Genomic DNA, 19,968 nt, shown 5'->3' with positions numbered 1-19,968 from the left:
CCGTAAGCTATTCAAGGATCCTTCACAGAGATCATGCGAAGGTCCATGATGTGCACATGTACTATGCAAGTTTAGGCCTACATGTGTGCTCCATATTATGCTCCCGACTTGTATATGGTCATGAACCCACGATAACCATCAAGTGTCCATTTATGGCTCTCTTTACCATCTCATGTGTGCCATGCTATAGCGGCACACCCTTTTGGCACATCGGTGGCACGTGTGTAAGACCGCCTATAGCTAGTATCAGGCAAAATTGTCGAGAAAAGTCATGTTTCTCGACAATAACTTTTTCGGAGGAGTCACACCAAGTATTTTGTCATGGAAATTGCGTTTCAAGACTAACTTCTCCAACTTAATATATGGCGAGCTAAAATCTAGCATCTCTGCTTTGGTGAATTCTATTGATTAGACCACCTCCCCACACCTCCTTTTGTAACACCCCCCCCCCTTTCTCTTTTTGTAACTGTTCTACCTTACCCCCCCCCCCAATCAAAATAGGTTAAGGACACCATGTAAATACTTGTACATTCCTCTCATCTTTTATTAATATATTTGTAGTAGGAGCCTCTCCTACTGTTTTAACCCTAAAAAAAGTCATGCTTCTTTGCAATTGAATTTTGGGGAAATGATACGTAACGAAACTAATGAACGTACACACCTTCCTTATTTGACATGATTTAGGCATAATTTCATATATATTTTTAGTTTGGCTTATTTCCAATCTACATGTCATAAGTAGAATATTATTAAACTAATTAGGTCAAGATTAAACAAATCTAAGAGAAATACATCCCAAGAATATGGATTAATCGGTGAGTCTATGAAGTTAGGCACAAATTGCATTGGCAAATCGCAAGTCAAACCTTCTATGATCAGTTAGGAGATATCTAACTAGAAAGCGAAACAATTAAGTACTACAAAACCATCAAGATAGGTCACACTTGAAAAGGCTAAACAACATTGCCTCACCCGCCGACAATTGCCAAAAGTCCTATTTTAATGTTCCTCATGTCATACAATGTGTCTTCTTGAGAGAGAAAAAAACGTCATACAATGTGTATCATAATCATCGCTTCGAGCCTCTCGTTAAAACTAGAAGTAGTTGATTCTTGGTTACAAATACTATAAGTTGTTACTTGAAGACCTTGAGTTATGAATTGGAACAGGCGAGATAGATAAAATTTCCTCATGCTTCCCAAGCCTATGTAGTCTGATATCGACATTGATAATGTCTTGCATTATGCATTGAGTAGGCCTTCAAGTTTATACAAGGATTAGTCATGATCATAATACATGCCAAACTAGTAGTGTATATTGCGTATCTATGGCTTGCTCTATATAGGTTCGTTCAATTATTTAAGAACTATGTACATATACAATTAAGTCTACAATAATCATTACTCATAACTCACAATCCCCACACATGAAATGGTTGGTATCACACATTAGTTCTTATGCACCCATCTCATTTGCAATATATAAAACATGTTTGGCGCCGATTGTTCTCTACCCATGCCCCCCCCCCCCCCCCCACACACACACACGTCTAGTCCATCGTGAGCTAATGAGACATAAATTATCGCATGTAAATCTCCTACCTATCACCTCAAGGATAACATTGGTCATTTGTCAAGAAAATGCAGCAACTTGGGTGGGATATATGATTTTCTACTAGAATACAAAACATGCCCAATTATGTCAACAAATACACTTGTATTTGTATGTATATGATATATGTAAGTGACGTGGAAGACAAAGGAAAGATGTATCCGCGTAGAAGAATGAAGATGCTCTAGAGGCTAGGTCTTTCCATCCTGCAGCTTGGGACAAAACATGAGTTGATCTGATCACCGCTTATGGTGTACTCCAGGCATCGAATATCATGGGCAATTTTGATCCACGATTTTCCCCCGCTCTCGTCTCTTATAACGGGAAAAACATCTACTTTCAAGTACTTTTGTCAAACGCGCATATTCAAAAGTGTCGAAATCTATTAGATACAATCATTCATGATCAACATTACCATTGAATTGAGATCGTTCTCACAAATCTTACCTGTGATTTTGAATTAATTTGAACTGTGGTATGATCTGGCCATCTGGGGAATGATGGGATCTAGTTCCACATCAATACTACCAGTAATCCATGTATGATTGATCGGTCAGTTCTAAACCCCATGTAAGCAACCAAATACAAGCAAATAACATAACAAGGATTGACATATGTGTGCAGCCATCAAACCGTGTCTCCACGTACGTGTGTTCCTCGCAAAATCAATCGACCTTTTTTTTGCGGGAAAATTAATGGACCTTTGTGTAGTTGCGAGCTAGTTTTGGTTCAATACGTGCACGTGAGCAAATAGGTCACCTGTATGTGGATTAATTTTGATCTTGTTTGTGTCACTCGTCATACAAGTTCGTTGGAAAGTTTTGATCCTGTTCACCCGAAAGCTTTGATTCTGATGCTTAATTTGGCTGCCGAACGATTCATTCAAGTATGTCCTCGTCATGGGGACCGAACTCGCTCCCGGACCGAGGTTCTCCGTCTCCCTCACGCACAGGGCTTTCAGGGCCATTGCCGTTTGCATGAGCACTGTTGTTGTCGTCGCCTCCGGCGTCGTCATCGCTGCCATTGCTGGCATTTGGCGTATCCACCATTTAGCAGTAGTAGGTTGAGGTCACGTTCCACTTGCAAAGGACACCATGACCGGTGACCAGCTGTCTGCGTACTCCGACCTCCTCATTCGTATCGTCTGCCTCTTCGGTGGCTCCTTCAAGGATGTCCATGAGATCTTCGATGTTGGCGACAAGATGGGTGGTGTGTGGGTCAAAAAAATCGACTTCTTCCAGCAGCTCCAAGACCTGATTTGACATCAAGATCGGAAGATCTGGCATTTGCTGCTCTTGGATCTGGCGAGAGCCAGACCCAAGAAGATCATCTATCCGCGACAATCCACGGTGTACTCCATGTTGCCGAATCTTACGATCTGGCCTGGAGCGAGGGTCTCGACCTGGCCAAGTGGCCAGTTGAATCAGCGACGAAGGTGGTGATGCCGAAGACAAACATTTGCCCCAGCATGAAGATTGCGTCAAAACCGATCTGAGCGCTGATTGGCACTCTCATTGCGCCGCGACGTTCCCCTAGCAAGACATGTATGGGGCACCACTGTCAGAGCTAAATCTGGCAGATCCCATGGTAGGGCATCCTTAGGTAGGTTACTTGGCGAGATGGTAATAGGGACAAGGGTTTTTACCCAGGTTTAGGTTCTCACGGTGGAGATAATACCCTACGTTCTGCTCTTTGCTTTATTACATTAGGGTGTATATAAAGTACCGAGAGATTTCGATGTGTCTAATGTGTTCTACCACAGGCCCAACCCTCGGTTTATATAGCATACCGAGGGTCCTAGGGTTTACACAACTAGGTCGGCTACGTCTAAGGACATAGAACTCTCCACGACTTTGTCTTCTTGTCTTGTACATGAAGCCTTGTGGAATCTTTTGTTGCTCATCAGAGACCACCCCAAAAGTGGCAGGATGAAACCGATAAAGGGATCCTTTGCCCGTCCCACTAGCTAGGTCAGGAGTCAACATGGTGAGAGGCTCCTTAACCAAGACACCATCATACATAGATTCTCTTCTTCTAACAATTTCGACCATCGCCATAGGAATTGAGTTACCGCCACTAGAATTGGCACCCCGGAGCTCAAACCGGCATCGATGTTTTGAATTGTGAGAAACATTAGATGCGGCATCCATGTAGATGCTCGTCATAGTGCTTTTCGCAATTTAGAGCATTGCCGTCGTAGTTGAGTCACGGTGGACAAAAAATATGCCGCTGCCCTAGCCGAAGCCGTGCAACGCTAAGCCGTTGTTGCAGAGAACGATGCCATCATTGCCAAGGCCACACAGCAGGCCCTCCTCATGCTAAGGTTCCGCGGCGAGGATACACCAAGGATGAGGACAAGTTGATTTGCTAAGCTTGGCTGTGAATTGACAAGATCCCAAGACGGGCGTGGAGCAAAAAATGTACAACATTTTGGATGAGGGTCCATACATACTTCCATGAACATAGGAAGTTCGAGCCCTACAAGTTTGAGAGTAACCATGGCGGTGTGTCGATCCAAAAGAGAGGCGAGCCTTCATCCAACTAGAGTGCAACAAGTTTTGAGCCACCCTTGAGAACATCACCAGCCATCTCGTGAGTAGCCTTAGCATCAAAGACATGGTATACAATTCCTTCCCCTTGTTCATATGTGTGTATCTTGTTGTTTGATGCTTTCTCTCCATTGCACATGAATGTATATTGTTGCTTTCATCTTCATGTGTAGGCATTCCAATCTTTGGAGACCTTCAAGGCCCAACATGGCAACAAGCCATTCACCTTGACCCATTGTTGGCCAATGATTTGTGAGTGCCCAAAGTTCAAGGAGCAATATGTCACACAAAAGAAAGGTGGGGGTCGTCGGCGGTCGTTGAGCCAAGTGAAGGTGAGAAGTAGCCGAGGGGAAGACAAACTCCAAGTTAGATGACAAGCGTGATGCTTCAACACTCGCTTTAGAAGAAATTTTTAAGGGGTATATGACCCAAAAGGAAGCGACAGAGGAGAGAAAGCGCCAAGAGAAAGAGGAGCAAATGAAGACCTTCTTTCACATACAAAAGAAGAAAGTCGAGATCGAGGAGAGCTATGCCCGGACAAAAGCAAACAAGGTGAAGCTCATGCGGATCTCGAAGGAAATGGAGATCATGACGGTCGACTTGTGCAAGGTGTCCCCAAGGAAAAGGGCTTGGTTCGAGAAGAAGCAAAACGAGCTGCTAGAGATAGATGAATGAACTATGGTCGATGAGTGATTATTTTGAATGCCGGCATGAATTATGGCCGGGATGCATGAACCACGGCAGAGAGAGGCGATTTTTGTGTGTGTTGGCATGTATGCCGGTAGCTGGCACATATGCTGACATGGACTATGGCCAAGAGAGGCAATTCTTTGTGTGCTGACATGTATGATGGTCACTGGCACGTATGCCGACATGAACTATGGCCAAGAGAGATGAATGTTTTGTGTGCTGGCATGTATGGCGACCGCCGGCACGTATGCTAGCATGAACTATGGCCGATGGCCACGAATTCTAAATTTATTTGCACAAAATATGTTTATTGGATAAAATTCGGCTAGCGGACCAACTAGGCCGGCCGATTGGGTGCATCGAGTTGATTTGAGCGGACGAGGCCAGACGCTGCAACTCTAGCCAACACAAACGGACAAAAAAGGATCAAATCCACGTCCGTATGGTGGTATGGGTCGGCCGGTTGAAGTTGGCCTTACGCCAAGAATGACATATCAATATCATAGATAGAAGATGCCAAGAAGGCAGAATTTAGTTGCAACTCAACCATGGCATAGAATGCCAATACACCACATGCGGACTACTCACTACTATCCATCCTATCGACCCTACTTGGAAGCGATCATGGTATCCGTAGTAGTTGTGTCGTCCTCCAGCTTTGGGACTCAACATCAATCTGTTTGAGCACGTCGTCTACTGAGGGTGAAGCTCTGTTGAACAAGATGTCATTCCTATGCTTCCATAGCATCCAAGCCACAAGGATGATCACGGTCCAGATTTCCTTTCTGAACTGCCTTGGAGGGTTGAGCGTGGTCCACCAGTCCAGTAGTCTTGCATCTCGATGCGGCATCCAGTCTAGCTTTCCCCAGTTGTCGGGATGATTGCCCAAGCTTGCTTGGCGAGGACACACCCTAGGGTTATGTGGCTGATGGTCTCAGGCTCTTAATCACAGATCTCTATCTTATGCTGCCGCCTGCCGGGTGGGGCAGTAGTCGTCTTTGGAGTCTATCCGCTGCAACAACGATCTCTCGCCACGAGCCAGGCAAATAGTTTTGAGGATGCCGGTGCCCATGATTTTCTTATTTGAGTCGCAACCGGTGCCTCAATCCTCCCAGCGCAGAAGGCCCGGTAGGCCGATCGTGCTGAGAAGCACCCGTCACCAAGAGATCTTGTCATCAATGCCCTCAGATAACTCAACGTGGCCGACTTGATCCGACAACAGTAGGAACTCCTGGATCACTGGAGCGGACATGTTTGGTGATACGTCTCGCCACCAATCACCCGAGACAGCTTGTCGCATCGTCGTATGTTTGATTGCCGTCATTTTCACTGCGTTGAACAAATTCGACAGCATGTCTTGTATGCGTCCTTCCTCCATCCGCCGGTCGGTCCAGAATAAGGTGGATGCACCATCACCAAGAGTGCTTCTCGTGGTGGCCTTGTAGATGGCCAAGGACTACGGGGTGACCTGCAGGTTAAGTTCACTCCAGGGCATGCCCAGATCCGTCCTAGCAAGCCACGACCATCACGCCCTGAGTGAATATGTTGAGGAGGCGTAGATTGGGCACGTGGAGTCCACCGTACTCTCTGGGCGAGCAAACCTGGCTCCATGCCACGAGGCAGTGTCCATCATGAACGTCCCTCCCGTCTTCCATTCCACCAAAACCATCTGCAGATCTTATTTGCCGCTTCCAAAGTTTTCACGGGAATCTCCATATTGAGCTAGCCAGTGCACCAAAACATGCTCTAATGCCACATGCATCCATCTAGTCTTGCATTGCTCTCGCGCGCGGGGGTGCAGTCACGAGAAAGTGTACATCAGGATGCCTGCACCGGCCCTTCCGAGCATGTCTTATGAGGACTCAACGCACAACGGAAAGACAATCACTAGTAGAAAAAGGGTCAAATGTGAAGCACATTAGTGCCGGTTTGTATTAGAGCCAGCACAAATGTATACATTAGTGCCGGTTTCAATGGCTAGCCGGGCCGCTCTCATTAGTACCGGTTCGTGGCTAACCTTTAGCACCGGTTCGTGCCACGAACCGGTACTAATGAGGGTGGTGGCAGGATGTTGTCAGTCTGGGCCCCCTCCAGCACCTTTAGTACCAGTTCGTACCACGAACCGGTACTATAGGTCCTCCTGCATATAAACCCTTAGTCCAGCTCGCTCTGCTCTTCCCCCTTTCCCCTCTCCTCTCCTCTCTGTTCTTCCTCTTCTTCCCTCGAGCTCATCACACATTTTGCCCAAAATTTGTCAAGATTTGAAGGCCCCCATCCATTCAAGCTTAAGTGATCACAAAGGTTAGCAACTTTGTCCTTTCATCTCTCATTGCTAGATTAGCTCTTGCAATACTTTATATAGTTATTAATTTGTGAGTTTAGTAATTTGGGAGGAAATATATATATGTGCTAGTATTTGATTTATATGCAATTTGAGGTCAAAATAACACTTAGTTTGCATATGTAGGTGTGGTTTACTTAGTGCCTTCTAAATCTCCATCGTAACCACCATCGATCGCCCGCACCGTCCCGTCGCCGGCACCATCTTGTGGTGAGCCTCTTGTTCATGAAATTTTATATAAAAATTGATGTTTGTGTGATTTGGATATATAGTTACTCGTATAATAATTATCTTACCCGTACGTTGTTTGTTATATACAGTGCCATGGTTTTGATATCCGTCCCCGTCGGCCCTCGTCCTTGTTATGATTCGGATGTGGTATATTCTCTTTTAAAACTATTTGTTGCATTTCGTGTTTATGACAAATTATGCCCATCAAGTTGACATAGATATTTTTATCTACGAGGTATGTGAACCGGAAATAGTGGTGTCTGCTTTGATGCAGAAACCAAGACGAGAAAGGAAACATATTATGGTTATATACAGGACATATGGGAACTTGACTATCGACGTGGTTTAAAGGTCCCTTTGTTTCGGTGCAAACGGGTCAATATGACACGAGGCGGGGTAACGGAAGACCCGCAGTACGGAATGACAACAGTGGATCTCAACAATCTTGCGTATGCAGACGAACCATTCGTCCTAGCCAATGATGTGGCACAGGTTTTCTATGTGAAGGACATGTCTACCAAGCCAAGAAAAAAAAGATAAGAAAGCGAATGCATCGTACGATGAGACAAAGCGGCACATAGGTCTTTCTGGGAAGAGAAACATCATGGGAGTGGATGACAAGACAGACAAGTCAGAAGATTATGAAAAGTTTGATGAAATTGCTCCATTCACAGTGAATATTGACCCGAGCATCCCGTTAAATGATGAAGATTTTCCATGGTTACGGCGCAAAGGGACACACGCGAAGAAAAAGTTTCACACCCAAAGATCTGGGATGTGATCGGCTTCACTATCATCACTTTCTTCTGTGTTTCACACCCAGAGGGGAATCTCTGTAATAGTTAGGGTAGTTATGTGTTTTGGCATTTGAAACGCGAAGAAATTTTATGTGCAAACAAATTCTTTCATGCCTTTACTGATTTTTAAAGTTAAGTTATTCACAAACTAGTGATTCACACTAATTTCAAATAATTTAAAATTTAAACTATTCAAATTTGAAAACTACGGGCACTAACAGAAAGTTTGTACATAAAGAGGCTGTGTCAGCCTCCGGTCAGGCTATGGCCCCACCATCACCATTTAGTGCCGGTTCGTACCACGAACCGGTACTAATGAGGTTGTGTCAGGTAAGGCTGGGGCCCCACGAGCACCTTTAGTACCGGTTCATGGATGAACCAGACGTAAGCTGTTTTTTAGTCCCACCTCGCGAAGTGAGAGGGACTAGGAGCGGTTTATAAGCCCTGAGTGCAGAGACGATGAAGAAGAGGCTCAATGCTCACGTTGCTTAGTTTTAAACCTTCAGGAATACGGTAGACTGCACGGAGCTATGCGCAGTGCAGTTTACACTATTCCGAAAGGCTTGAAGCAAATTAACGAGCATTGCACCTTTTTTTTATTTTTAATAACTTATTACAACTCCGGACTTCTTCTGTTATGACAAAAACTAATTGTACGTCGACATTTCTTTTTTTAAGTTATAACTCCAGACTTTGACCATCAAATTTTGCAGAAAAGAAAAAATAAAGCAGAAAAGAAAAAAAATTATATTTGCTATTTTTCAATCATTTACAAAATGACCGTGAAATTAAAAATCACTACAAAATGAACTCTGAAAATGTTGAATTTTGGCAAACTAGATGAAAACTACTCACAAATAAATAGAAGAAAATAAATATAACAGAAAAGAAAAACTATACAAAAAACTACGCAAAAATAAATAGAAGAAAATAAAGTAGAAAAGAAAAAAACTATCAAAAAATTGGGGCGCTGCCCTGTGGGCCTGATAGGCCACAGATGAAATTACAGGCCTTAAAGGCCCAGCAGACTCACAGGGCAGCGCGCAGAGTTTAGGCCCACCAGCCTGCTATATAGAGGAGTTCGAAGTGGTAGCCGCGGCTGGGTTTATAAACCAGTGCGGCTACCCTTCACCCAGCGAGGTGGGACTAAACTTTGGGGTGGCAGCGCGTGGCCTTTAGTACCGGGTTGTGGAACAAACCGGCACTAAAGGGAGGCCTTTAGTATCGGTTTGTTCCACCACCCGGTACTAAAGGGGGTCGCCTCCCGCCGCTTGGCCTGGCCAAAACAGGCCTTTAGTACCGGTTGGTGGCTCCAACCGGTACTAAAGGGGGGGGGGGTCTATATATACAACACGTCCGAAAATTTCGTTTTCCCTCTCTGTTTGTTTCTCTGTTTCCGTCTCCGCTGCCGCCGCCCTCGATCGTCTCCGTCGCCATCCCCGTCCCCGTCGCCGCCCCCGTCTCCGTCGCCGCCCCGGGCCCGCCCCCGTCCCCGTCGCCGCCCCCGTCCCCGTCGCCGCCCTCGTCTCCGTCGCCGCCCCCGTCCCCGTCGCCGCCGTCGTCGCCGTTGCCTTGCCGTTGCCTCGCCGTCGCCGTCGCCCCGCTGTGAGCTCTCCCCCTCTAACCCCTCTCCCTCGCCCCCGGCGGCCACCATGGGCGCCGCCCCTCCCCGAGCACACACACACACACAAGAGCATGATGAACACACACACACACATATGTATAAATTAGTTTAGATTATTTAGATTATTATCGTCTTAGTTATCAAAATATAATGCTTAGTTGAACTAGTTGAATTAATATATAGAACTAGTTTATTTTTAGTAAATGCTTAGTTTAACTTGTTGAATTAATATATAGAACTAGTTTATTTTATTAAATGCTTAGTTGAACTTGTTGAATTAATATATAGAACTTGTTTATTTTTAGTAAATACTTAGTTGAACTAGTTGAATTAATATATAGAACTAGTTTATTTTTAGTAAATGCTTACTTTGAACTAGTTGAATTAATATATAGAACTAGTTTATTTTTAATAAATGCTTAGTTCAACTAGTTGAATTAATATAATATTTAACTAGTTTATTTTTAGTAAATATAATGCTTAGTTGAACTAGCTAGTTGAATTAATATATAGAACTAGTTTATTTTTAGTAAATGCTTAGTTGAACTAGTTGAATTAATATATAGAACTAGTTTATTTTTAGTAAATGCTTACTTTGAACTAGTTGAATTAATATACTAGTTTATTTTTAGTAAATATTTAGTTGAACTAGTTGAATTAATATATGGAACTAGTTTATTTTTAGTAAATGCTTAGTTGAACTAATTGAATTAATATAACTAGTTTATTTTTAGTAAATGCTTAGTTGAATTAATAGAAGTAGTTGAATTAATTGAATTAGTAAGTGTTTAATGTTTCGTCTAATATGAACATACGAAATGTCATCTGACGACGGAAAAAATTTCGGTATGTGCCAATACTGTGAAGACCAGCGCGGCCAGTGCGACAGAAATTTCCTTGTTGATGGTAGGCGATTCAGCATCAAGCTGGATGAGACTTTCGAATTCGATACAGTAAGTCACAACGACAAGTCTGTTTTCGTAATTAAGCATGACTTATATATGCTTCATTTGCCTGACTTATAATTTCTAATTTTCACTATTCTACTAGCGCATCCCCTGCCATACAAGAATTTTTGTCTTGGATAAGATAGGTTTCAAAGATATGGAAACTATGGAGGTAAAGAGAGCTTACCTGAAAACTAAGCATGATGGTTATATTTTCAACGTCAAAGTATACAATGCACACGCGTACACCTATTTTGAATGCAAAACTTGGCAAGCACTATGCAAGGCTTATGCATTTGAGTCTGGTATGGTTATCACCTTTGATATTCGTCCGGAAAATGATATTGAAGGTAATAGAGGCATATGGGTCGAAGTGCAGACGCCTCCAGTTCTACCATTATGTGAGTTCTTCTCAAATATATTTTTGTCTTTGATATTGCTTATTTTAAAAATAACTGACAACTAATTTCTATTGACAGCTTATCTTCATTCAACCAAACATGTCCGGCGCTTGGTAGACAGGACCTTCTACTGTCCCGGAGCTGAACTAAACTGCGAGGAGATAAGTCATTATGTTTCATGGCTTGAGGATCTTCATACTGTCAAGACAATTTTTTTTCCTGCACTTAGAAATGTTAGTACTCAAAACGTGCAACCAATAGTGATGGTATTGAACTACGGTCACATCTATTTAGGAATGATGGTAAGTGTTGGAAATATGCCCTAGAGGCAATAATAAATTGATTATTATTATATTTCCTTGTTCATGATAATCGTTTATTATCCATGCTAGAATTGTATTGATAGGAAACTCAGATACATGTGTGGATACATAGACAACACCATGTCCCTAGTAAGCCTCTAGTTGACTAGCTCGTTAATCAATAGATGGTTACGGTTTCCTGACCATGGACATTGGATGTCGTTGATAACGGGATCACATCATTAGGAGAATGATGTGATGGACAAGACCCAATCCTAAGCCTAGCACAAGATCATGTAGTTCGTATGCTAAAGCTTTTCTAATGTCAAGTATCATTTCCTTAGACCATGAGATTGTGCAACTCCCGGATACCGTAGGAGTGCTTTGGGTGTGCCAAACGTCACAACGTAACTGGGTGGCTATAAAGGTACACTACGGGTATCTCTGAAAGTGTCTGTTGGGTTGGCACGAATCGAGATTGGGATTTGTCACTCCGTGTAAACGGAGAGGTATCTCTGGGCCCACTCGGTAGGACATCATCATAATGTGCACAATGTGACCAAGGGGTTGATCACGGGATGATGTGTTACGGAACGAGTAAAGAGACTTGCCGGTAACGAGATTGAACAAGGTATCGGTATACCGACGATCGAATCTCGGGCAAGTACCATACCGCTAGACAAAGGGAATTGTATACGGGATTGATTGAGTCCTTGACATCGTGGTTCATCCGATGAGATCATCGTGGAACATGTGGGAGCCAACATGGGTATCCAGATCCCGCTGTTGGTTATTGACCGGAGAACGTCTCGGTCATGTCTGCATGTCTCCCGAACCCGTAGGGTCTACACACTTAAGGTTCGATGACGCTAGGGTTATAAAGGAAGCTTGTATGTGGTTACCGAATGTTGTTCGGAGTCCCGGATGAGATCCCGGACGTCACGAGGAGTTCCGGAATGGCCCGGAGGTAAAGATTTATATATAGGAAGTCCCGTTTCGGCCATCGGGACAAGTTTCGGGGTCATCGGTATTGTACCGGGACCACCGGAAGGGTCCCGGGGGCCCACCGGGTGGGGCCACCTGCCCCGGGGGGCCACATGGGCTGTAGGGGGTGCGCCTTGGCCTACATGGGCCAAGGGCACCAGCCCCTAGAGGCCCATGCGCCAAGATATAGGAAAAAGGGGAGAGTCCTAAAGGGGGAAGGCACCTCCGAGGTGCCTTGGGGAGGATGGACTCCTCCCCCCCTCTTAGCCGCACCCCTTCCTTGGAGGAAGGGGCAAGGCTGCGCCTCCCCCCTCTTCCCTGCCCCTATATATAGTGGAGGGGAGGGAGGGCATCCATACCTGAGCCCTTGGCGCCTCCCTCCCTCCCGTGACACCTCCTCCTCTCCCGTAGGTGCTTGGCGAAGCCCTGCAGGATTGCCACGCTCCTCATCACCACCACGCCGTTGTGCTGCTGCTGGATGGAGTCTTCCTCAACCTCTCCCTCTCTCCTTGTTGGATCAAGGCGTGGGAGACATCGTCGAGCTGTACGTGTGTTGAACGCGGAGGTGCCGTCCGTTCGGCACTAGGATCATCGGTGATTTGAATCACGGCGAGTACGACTCCATCAACCCCGTTCACTTGAACGCTTCCGCTTAGCGATCTACAAGGGTATGTAGATGCACTCTCCTTCCCCTCGTTGCTAGTCTCTCCATAGATAGATCTTGGTGACACGTAGGAAAATTTTGAATTTCTGCTACGTTCCCCAACAGTGGCATCATGAGCTAGGTCTATTGCGTAGATTCTTTGCACGAGTAGAACACAAAGTAGTTGTGGGCGTCGATATTGTTCAATATGCTTGCCGTTACTAGTCTTATCTTGATTCGGCAGCATCGTGGGATGAAGCGGCCCGGACCAACCTTACACGTACGCTTACGTGAGACCGGTTCCACCGACAAACATGCACTAGTTGCATAAGGTGGCTGGCGGGTGTCTGTCTCTCCCACTTTAGTCGGGTCGCATTCGATGAAAAGGGTCCTTATGAAGGGTAAATAGCAATTGGCATATCACGTTGTGGTTCATGCGTAGGTAAGAAACGTTCTTGCTAGAAACCCATAGCAGCCACGTAAAACATGCAAACAACAATTAGAGGACGTCTAACTTGTTTTTGCAGGGTATGCTATGTGATGTGATATGGCCAAAAAGGATGTGATGAATGATATATGTGATGTATGAGATTGATCATGTTCTTGTAATAGGAATCACGACTTGCATGTCGATGAGTATGACAACCGGCAGGAGCCATAGGAGTTGTCTTTATTTATTTGTGACCTGCGTGTCAACTTAAACGTCATGTAATTACTTTACTTTATTGCTAACCGTTAGCCATAGTAGTAGAAGTAATAGTTGGCGAGGCAACTTCATGAAGACACGATGATGGAGATCATGATGATGGAGATCATGGTGTCATGCCGGTGACGATGATGATCATGGAGCCCCGAAGATGGAGATCAAAAGGAGCAAAGTGATGATGGCCATATCATGTCACTATTTGATTGCATGTGATGTTTATCATGTTTATACATCTTATTTGCTTAGAACGACGGTAGTAAATAAGATGATCCCTTACAACAATTTCAAGAAGTGTTCTCCCCTAACTGTGCACCGTTGCGACAGTTCGTGTTTCGAAGCACCACGTGATGATCGGGTGTTAGATTCTAACGTTCACATACAACGGGTGTAAGATAGATTTACACACGCGAAACACTTAGGGTTAACTTGACGAGCCTAGCATGTACAGACATGGCCTCGGAACACGGAGACCGAAAGGTCGAACATGAGTCGTATAGAAGATACGATCAACATGAAGATGTTCACCGATGATGACTAGTCCGTCTCACGTGATGATCGGACACGGCCTAGTTTGACTCGGATCATGTAATCACTTAGATGACTAGAGGGATGTCTATCTGAGTGGGAGTTCATAAGATGAACTTAATTATCCTGAACATAGTCAAAAGATTTTTGCAAATTATGTCGTAGCTCACGCTATAGTTCTACTGTTTAGATATGTTCCTAGAGAAAAATTAGTTGAAAGTTGATAGTAGCAATTATGCGGACTAGGTCCGTAAACTGAGGATTGTCCTCATTGCTTCATAGAAGGCTTATGTCCTTAATGCCCCGCTCAGTGTGCTGAACCTCGAACGTTGTCTGTGGTTGTTGCGAACATCTGACATACACGTTTTGATAACTACATGATAGTTCAGTTAAACGGTTTAGAGTTGAGGCACCAAAGACGTTTTTGAAACATCGCGAAACATATGAGATGTTTTGAGGGCTGAAATTGGGATTTCAGGCTCGTGCCCATGTCAAGAGGTATAAGACCTCCGATGACTTTCTTAACCTGCAAACTAAGGAGAAAAGCTCAATTGTTGAGCTTGTGCTCAGATTGTCTGAGTACAACAATCATTTGAATCGAGTGGGAGTTGATCTTCCAGATAAGACAGTGATGGTTCTCCAAAGTCATTGCCACCAAGCTGTTAGAGCTTCGTGATGAACTATAACATATCAGGGATAGATATGATGATCCTTGAGATACTCGCGATGTTTGACACCGCGAAAGTAGAAATCAAGAAGGAGCATCAATTGTTGATGGTTGGTGAAACCACTAGTTTCAAGAAGGGCAAGGGCAAGAAGGGATACTTCATGAAACGGCAAATCAGTTGCTGCTCTAGTGAAGAAACCCAAGGTAAAACCCAAACCCGAGACTAAGTGCTTCTGTAATAAGGGGAACAACCACTAGAGCAGAATTACCCTAGATACTTGGTAGATAAGAAGGCTGGCAAGGTCGATAGAAGTATATTGGATATACATTGTGTTAATGTGTACTTTGCTAGTACTCCTAGTAGCACTAGGGTATTAGATACCGGTTCGGTTGCTAAGTGTTAGTAACTCGAAATAAAAGCTACGGAATAAACGGAGACTAGCTAAACGTGAGATGACGATATGTGTTGGAAGTGTTTCCAACGTTGATATGATCAAGCATCACACGCTCCCTCTACCATCGAGATTGGTGTTTGCGTTGAGCATAGACATGATTGGATTATGTCTATCGCAATACGGTTATTCATTTAAGGAGAATAATGGTTACTCTGTTTAGTTGAATAATACCTTCAATGGTCTTACACCTAAAATGAATGGTTTATTAAATCTCGATCGTAGTGATACACATGTTCATGCCAAAAGATAGTAATGATAGTACCACCTACTTGTGGCACTGCCACGTAAGTCATATCGGTATAAAACGCATGAAGAAGCTCCATATTGATGGATCTTTGGGCTCAATCGTTTTTGAAAAGTTTGAGACATGCGAACCATGTCTATTGGTGTATATGCATGAAGAAACTCCATGCAAATGGACCGTTTTGACTCACTTGATTTTGAATCACTTGGGACATGCAAATCATACCACATGGGCAAGATGACTGAAAAGCCTCGTTTTCAGTAAGATGGAACAAGATAGCAACTTGTTGGAAGTAACACATTTTGATGTGTGCAGTCCAATGAGTGCTGAGGCATGCAGTGAACATCGTTATATTCTTACTTCACAGATGATTCAAGTAGATGTTGAGTATATTTACTTGATGAATCACGAGTCTGAATTATTGAAAGGTTCAAGTAATTTCAGTGTGAAGTTGAAAGATCGTCGTGACAAGAGGATAAAAGATCTATGATATGATCGTAGAGATGAATATCTGAATCACGAGTTTGGCACAAAATTAAGACATTGTGGAAATCGTTTCACAACTAATACAGCCTGGAACACCATAGTGTGATGGTGTGTCCGAACATCATAACTGCACCCTATTGGATATGATGCATACCATGATGTCTCTTATCGAAGTACCACTATAGTTTATGGGTTAGGCATTAGAGACAACCACATTCACTTTAAATAGGGCACCACGTAATTCCGTTGAGATGACACCGTATGAATTATGGTTTAGAGAAACCTAAGCTGTCATTTCTTAAAGGTTTGGGGCTGTGACGCTTATGTGAAAAAGTTTCAGGATTGATAAGCTCGAACCCAAAGCGGATAAAATACATCTTCATAGGACACCCAAAACAGTTGGGTATACCTCCTAATTCAGATCCGAAAGCAATATGAATTGTTTCTAGAATCGGGTCCTTTCTCGAGGAAAGGTTTCTCTCGAAAGAGTTGAGTGGGAGGATGGTGGAGACTTGATATGGTTATTGAACCATCTCTTCAACAAGTGTGTAGCAGGGCACAGGAAGTTGTTCCTGTGGCACCTACACCAATTGAAGTGGAAGCTTATGATAGTGATCATGAAGTTTCAGATCAAGTCACTCCCAAACCTCGTGGGATGACAAGGATGCGTACTACTTCAGAGTGGTACGTAATCCTGTCTTGGAAGTCATGTTGCTAGACAACAATGAACCTACGAACTATGGAGAAGCGATGGTGGGCCCGGATTCCGATAAATGGCTCAAGGCCATAAAACCCGAGAGAGGATCCATGTATGAAAACAAAGTGTAGACTTTGGAAGAACTACTTGATGGTCGTAAGGCTGTTAGGTACATATGGATTTTGAAAGGAAGACAGACAATGATGGTAAGTGTCACCATTGAGAAAGCTCGACTTGTCGTTAAGATGTTTTTCGACAAGTTCAAGGAGTTGACTACGATGAGACTTTCTCACTCGTAGCGATGCTAAGAGTCTGTTGGAATTATATTAGCAATTACTGCATTATTTATGAAATCTTGCAGATAGGATGTCAAAACATTGTTTCCTCGACGATTCTTGAGGAAAGGTTGTATGTGATACAACCGGAAGGTTTTGTCTATCCTGAAATATGCTAATAAGTATGCAAAGCTCCAGCAATCCTTCTGAGGACTGGAGTGAGCATCTCGGAGTTGGAATGTATGCTTTGATGATGATCAAAGATTTTGGGTGTATACAAAGTTTATGAGAAACTTGTATTTCCAAAGAAGTGAGTGGGAGCACTATAGAATTTCTGATGAGTATATGTTGTTGACATATTAATGATCAGAAATGACGTAGAATTTCTGGAAAGCATATAGGGTTATTTGGAAAGTGTTTTCAATGGAAAACCTGGATTAAGCTACTTGAACATTGAGCATCAAGATCTATAAGGATAGATCAAAACGCTTAATAGTACTTTCAAATGAGCACATGCCTTGACGTGATCTTGAAGGTGTTCAAGATGGATCAGTCAAAGAAGGAGTTCTTGCCTGAGTTGTAAGGTATGAAGTTAAGACTTAAAGCTCGACCATGGCAGAATAGAGAGAAAGGAACGAAGGTCGTCCCCTATGCTTAAGACATAGGCTCTACAGTATGCTATGCTGTGTACCGCACCTGAAGTGTGCTTTACCATGAGTCAGTCAAGGGGTACAAGAGTGATCCAAGAATGGATCGCAGGACAGCGGTCAAAGTTATCCTTAGTAACTAGTGGACTAAAGAATTTTCTCAATTATGGAGGTGGTAAAAGAGTTCGTCGTAAAGGGTTACGTCGATGCAAGCTTAACACCTATCCGGATAGCTCTGAGTAGAGATACCGGATACGTATAATGGAGCAACAATTTAGAATAGCTCCAAGTAGAACAGTTATTTGGAATAGCTCCAAATAGAACGTGGTTGCTGCATCTAGGAGATGACATAGAGATTTGTAAAGCACACACGGATCTGAAAGGTTCAGACCCGTTGACTATAACCTCTCTCACAAGCATAACATGATCAAACCCAGAACTCATCGAGTGTTAATCACATGGTAAATGTGAACTAGATTATTGACTCTAGTAAACTCTTTGGGTGTTAGTCACATGGGGATGTGACCTTGAGTGTTAATCACATATCGATGTGAACTAGATTATTGACTCTAGTGCAAGTGGGAGACTGTTGGAAATATGCCCTAGAGGCAATAATAAATTGATTATTATTATATTTCCTTGTTCATGATAATCGTTTATTATCCATGCTAGAATTGTATTGATAGGAAACTCAGATACATGTGTGGATACATAGACAACACCATGTCCCTAGTAAGCCTCTAGTTGACTAGCTCGTTAATCAATAGATGGTTACGGTTTCCTGACCATGGACATTGGATGTCGTTGATAACGGGATCACATCATTAGGAGAATGATGTGATGGACAAGACCCAATCCTAAGCCTAGCACAAGATCATGTAGTTCGTATGCTAAAGCTTTTCTAATGTCAAGTATCATTTCCTTAGACCATGAGATTGTGCAACTCCCGGATACCGTAGGAGTGCTTTGGGTGTGCCAAACGTCACAACGTAACTGGGTGGCTATAAAGGTACACTACGGGTATCTCTGAAAGTGTCTGTTGGGTTGGCACGAATCGAGATTGGGATTTGTCACTCCGTGTAAACGGAGAGGTATCTCTGGGCCCACTCGGTAGGACATCATCATAATGTGCACAATGTGACCAAGGGGTTGATCACGGGATGATGTGTTACGGAACGAGTAAAGAGACTTGCCGGTAACGAGATTGAACAAGGTATCGGTATACCGACGATCGAATCTCGGGCAAGTACCATACCGCTAGACAAAGGGAATTGTATACGGGATTGATTGAGTCCTTGACATCGTGGTTCATCTGATGAGATCATCGTGGAACATGTGGGAGCCAACATGGGTATCCAGATCCCGCTGTTGGTTATTGACCGGAGAACGTCTCGGTCATGTCTGCATGTCTCCCGAACCCGTAGGGTCTACACACTTAAGGTTCGATGACGCTAGGGTTATAAAGGAAGCTTGTATGTGGTTACCGAATGTTGTTCGGAGTCCCGGATGAGATCCCGGACGTCACGAGGAGTTCCGGAATGGTCCGGAGGTAAAGATTTATATATAGGAAGTCCTGTTTCGGCCATCGGGACAAGTTTCGGGGTCATCGGTATTGTACCGGGACCACCGGAAGGGTCCCGGGGGCCCACCGGGTGGGGCCACCTGCCCCGGGGGGCCACATGGGCTGTAGGGGGTGCGCCTTGGCCTACATGGGCCAAGGGCACCAGCCCCTAGAGGCCCATGCGCCAAGATATAGGAAAAAGGGGAGAGTCCTAAAGGGGGAAGGCACCTCCGAGGTGCCTTGGGGAGGATGGACTCCTCCCCCCTCTTAGCCGCACCCCTTCCTTGGAGGAAGGGGCAAGGCTGCGCCTCCCCCCTCTCCCCTGCCCCTATATATAGTGGAGGGGAGGGAGGGCATCCATACCTGAGCCCTTGGCGCCTCCCTCCCTCCCGTGACACCTCCTCCTCTCCCGTAGGTGCTTGGCGAAGCCCTGCAGGATTGCCACGCTCCTCCATCACCACCACGCCGTTGTGCTGCTGCTGGATGGAGTCTTCCTCAACCTCTCCCTCTCTCCTTGCTGGATCAAGGCGTGGGAGACATCGTCGAGCTGTACGTGTGTTGAACGCGGAGGTGCCGTCCGTTCGG

The sequence above is a fragment of the Triticum aestivum genome, chromosome 7B (assembly GCF_018294505.1).
Source record: "Triticum aestivum cultivar Chinese Spring chromosome 7B, IWGSC CS RefSeq v2.1, whole genome shotgun sequence".
Taxonomy (NCBI): domain Eukaryota; kingdom Viridiplantae; phylum Streptophyta; class Magnoliopsida; order Poales; family Poaceae; genus Triticum; species Triticum aestivum.
The sequence above is the reverse complement of the archived record's forward strand: the minus strand, read 5'-3'. Positions refer to the sequence as shown.